The sequence below is a fragment of the Pteronotus mesoamericanus genome, unplaced genomic scaffold (genome assembly GCF_021234165.1).
Source record: "Pteronotus mesoamericanus isolate MK-2021 breed Mesoamerican mustached bat unplaced genomic scaffold, CSHL_Meso_final contig_311, whole genome shotgun sequence".
Lineage (NCBI taxonomy): Eukaryota > Metazoa > Chordata > Mammalia > Chiroptera > Mormoopidae > Pteronotus > Pteronotus mesoamericanus.
The window spans coordinates 1,818,334-1,823,074 of NW_026555132.1; positions in this window are offsets into that span (position 1 = coordinate 1,818,334).

The window sequence follows — 4,741 nt, forward strand, 5'->3', positions numbered from 1 at the left end:
CCCACTGCAGATCCAGGTGGCCCAGGGCTGTATGTGATCATAAGCACTCTTCCCTCCAGCAGCGGGGATTTAGAGAGGGTTTTTGCAGGTCTTTGCCCAGATGTCAGATACCCAGAAGCCACAGAGCCTCAGCATAGCCATGGTGATTGTCTCTGTCAGCTTTCTGGGCTGCTGATCTCGAGGGTCTTTCTGCTCTTCCCACACCCAGGGAAACTCCAGCCTAGGCCCCAGCCAGTCAGCACAGCCTGTGGTTGTCTGTTTCCCACCAGACAGAGTCTGGGTCCTGGTCCTGACTTTTCCCCCTCTCTGAGCTGACTTTCCAGGTTACTGACTAGAGGCAGGTTATCACTAACTGACCAGAGGTCCTAGTTATCTAGGTAATAGAAGACCTTTGCAGAGAGTTGACAAGTGTGGAAAAATGGAAGAAAATCATCATTAATTCCACCTTTCAAAAGCAACCACTGTTCACATTTTTAACCTGCTGCATTACAATAACAGCCCCTTAGTGTAGTTTCACTTCCTGCACTTTCAGTTGCCCACAGTCAACTGTGGTTTGAAAATATTAAATGGAAAATTCCAGAAATAACTCATAAGCTTTAAACTGCACACCATTCTGAGTAGTGTGATGAAATCCTTCGTGCCATGAAGTCCTGCTTCATGCCACCCAGGATGTGGCTCATCCCTCTGTCCAGCTTCTCCATGCTGGGCGTGCTCCACATCTGTTAGTCACTTAGTAGTTCTCTTGATGATCACATCACCTATTGCAGTGTTTTTGTTTAAGTCACCCTTGTTTTACTTAATAAGGGCCCTAAAGCCATTCATATAACTTTTAGTACAGTATGTTGTTGCAATTGTTCTATTTTATCATTAGTTATTTCTGTTCATCTCTTATTGTCCCTGATTTAGGAATTACACTTTGCCTAGGTATGCATGTACAGGAAAAAAACAGCATGTATAGGGTTTGGTACTATGGTGGTTTCAGGTGTCCACCGGAGTGGGGGGGGGGGCGGTCTTGGAAAGTGCTCTCCTTTGTGGATAAGGGAGGACTATGTTACTTCTTCCTTCTAGCCATTTGTTACAAGAATTTCCAGACCATGGTCATGTCTGAGTTCCAGACATGGAACATTTCTGAGATGAAAATAATCTTCATTTAATTGTGGAAACCAGGAGAAATATATTTACATGGCCAGGGAACCACAGGGAAACTTCAGTAATCCTTTCATTTAACAAATATCATTGTGTGCCACTGGAGCGACAATATAGACAAGGTGCCTGTTCACAGAAAACTTATGTTTTCATAGCAGAGAAAGCAAGGGACCAATGGAGTTACAAATAACAGATTATGAAAATATTCAGATAGTGACACACTCAATAAAGACAATGACGCAGGTGATGTGGGGAGGGTGGCAGGTCTGTAACCTGAGAGAGGTTGGCTGGCAAAGGTGGCAGAAGGGTGCCTGTGAGAAGGAGACAGGCCGAGAAGGTCTGAGAAGAGCCTTCTGTTTGGCAGAGGACCCGCCACATCTAAAGAAACAAAGAAGGCCCCAAGCAGCTCAGTGCATGAGCCAGTGCAGGCGTTGGGGGCATGAGTCAGAGGGTGAGGGGGGGCCTTGTAAGCCATGGTGAGGAATTTGGATTTTGTTTTAAGGGAAACAGGAAGCCAGTGGAGGGTTTTAAGTGGGGGGAATGACAGGATCTATTTCATGCCTTAGAAGGATCATCTTATTGGGGGTAGGTCCAGAGGAGGAAGACGCCTTGGGGCTGGGTGGTAACCATGGGGACGGAGGAAGTGGGCAGACATGGAATACATCGGAGAGGTGGAGTCACCAGGACAGGTTTATAGGCTGTGGAGGGATAGCAGGTCAGGGGTGCCCACCTGAGGGGAACACTGGGGAGGAAGCAGGTTTAGGTGACAGGGAATCCAGAGCGTGGTTTTGGCCATTTCCATTTTGGGGCCCAGTGTCAATGTCAAGTTGGTGGTTAGATAAACCAGTCTATATTCCATGGAAGAGGTGAAGGCTAAAGATGTGAAAATGGAAGACATTGGCTAAGAGGTGGACCTAGATGTGATGTCCTGCGTATGCCGGCACCTAGTCACCAGCTTAGGGCAGTGAGCACGACCAACTCCTGCCAACCAGTGAGGCCTGCCTGGAGGGCAGGGTGGAGTTTAGGTTGCAGGCTGAGTTCTCCTACCTAAGATGGGTGTGGCTTGATTGGGAAGCGACTGGCACTGCTCCCATGCCTTCTTCATTCTCCAATATTAGCTCACATGTTTTCCAGAAGCCCCTGATTTTTTCATAGTCTAACAGCTGCTATAAGAGCTGGGCTGCAGGGCCCAAAACATGTGTCAAATGGTCCTCATTTCCATGTTGTCTTCATGGTTGCTGTGTCCTGGTGTTGCCCTTGGTCTTTTATGACTGAATGAGTAAAAACCCCCCCTTTATATCATAAGGCATCCTTCCCAGTCCATATGAGGCAATTCACCTCAAGAACTGCAAAGGTTTTTAACAGTCATTTGATCTTCATTTTGAAGATGGGAAATTGAGGGCCAGAGAAGAGCAGTGACTTGGCCAGAGTTACAGAATGAATCCGTAGGAACTGTGAATTCTGAGAGACCAGGGACCATTACTGCTGTATCTTGACGATTACATTGAGATGTGAGCTTCAAGAGTAAAAGGGGCCTTTTAAAATGAATATCATGCAGGCTTTAAATTTTTTTTTTATGTTGAAATAATTACAGATTTGGAGGGAAGTACAAAGGAATGTAGAGGGAGGTCCTGAGTACCCTCCTCCCAGCTTCTCCCAGTGGTAACATTTTACATTATTATAGAACCATATCAAAACCAGGATGTGGACATTGGTACAATCCACAAACCCACTCAAATTTCATGTTACATATGCACTCATTTGTGTGTGTGTGCAGCGCTACACAATTTTATCATGTGTAGCTTCATGTAAACACCACAGTCAAGGTACTTAACTGTATCATTTCCACACAACTTCCTCTTGCTCCCTGTTTATAGACATCCTACTTAGTCCCCCATTCCTACCCCCTGGAAACCACTAATATGTTCTTCATCTCTGTAATTATGTTATTTAATTAATATTATATAAATAGTATTGTGAAGTAGGTACCCTTTTAAGATCGGCTTTTCTTCACTCAGCATAATTTCTTTGAGGTTCATCCAAGTTGTTGGGTATATAAAAAATCCATTCTTTTTCATGTCCAGGCAGTATTCCATGCTATGGATGTACCACAGTTTATTACTCCCCATTGAAGATAATTGGATAGCGTCTAGCTTGGGGTTGTCATGAGTAAAACAACCACAAAACACTTGTTTTTAGGTTCTTGTGTGATCTTAAATCTTCATTTCTCTGGAATACATGCCAGAGTGCAATTGCTGGGTCACTTGGTAGGTTATGTTTAGTTTTAAAAGGAACTGCTGAGAGTTAGCTGTAGGATTTACGATCAAGATGGTGAAGTAGGTAAACACAGCTTGTCCTCACACAACCATATCAAATTTACGACTAAAATATAGAACAACCATCACTCAAAACTGTCAGATCCAAGTTGAATGGAAGTCTGACAATCACAGAATTAAAGAAACCACTTCCATTCAGATTGGAAGAGGGGCAGAGACATGTAACTGGTTGGTCTCACATCCAAGTGTGGATAAAAATTCAGGAGGGATATCTTGTGAGTGAGGAGTTGTGGCCCCATAACCGGTCCCCCATCCCAGGGTTCCAGTGCCAGGAATATGAATCCCCATAACTCCTGGTTGCAAAAATCAATGGGGAATGAGTCATTGGAAGAAACTTCTGGAGTCCCAAGCAGCTCCTCTTAAAAAACCCACACATGGACTTAATCACACTCACTCCCTCGGAGCTCCAGCATGGGGATAGCAGCTTGAAAGGCACAGGTGGCATACAGAAAGAAACTAAATTATCTGCCATTAAGGTGAGAGATGGGGGACAGCTTTCTCCTGGACAGAAAGACAGGCAGAGGCCATTGTCCCTTTTCTGAACCCTTCCCCCACAGAGCCACAGAGCCAGCAGGCCGGTACTGTATCTGAGACTCCATTAACTTGGCTAACACTGTTTGCCCTGCCCTGGAGATCCGCAGAGATTACCTCCCACTCGACTTATGGGCCCACCCAAGCTGTTTTTCCATACAAATGGCTGGTCTTGGCTCATTCTTCAAAACTCCCTAAATCCTCTCAAATAAGCAACAGCTGGCCTCAGTGAGCCCCCAGCCCCTGTACATTTTGTTAAGTGGCTCCAGGCCAGGTAATAGCAGCAACCAGCCTAGATTCACAGCTTGGCTTTGCCTGAGAATCTCCCTAAGTAGCAGCCATCTCAGATTGCTTTATAGTTCACGCAGGGTGGCCCTGGGAAAAACACAGGTAGGGGCTGACCTTGGCCTCCAACACCTAAAAACCCCAGAGCCTATGTATCCAGTAGACAGCTACAGACTACATTGGAGCACCACCACCCTACCTCTGCACAGCTGATTCTCCACAGAAGGCAGAGGTTGCTGGTCAGGGTCACAGCCAGTCCTTACAGCTGGCTGGCCTGGGCACATCCCTTCCATTGACCCACCAACGGCAATCAAGGCTTGACTATAAGAAGAGGGTGTACTCAGCCAACATGTAAGGCACACCTCAAGTACCCAGCTTTGGTGATGGGGGGGCTGTGCCACTGGACCCTACAGGACACATACTACATTAGTCCACACTACCAA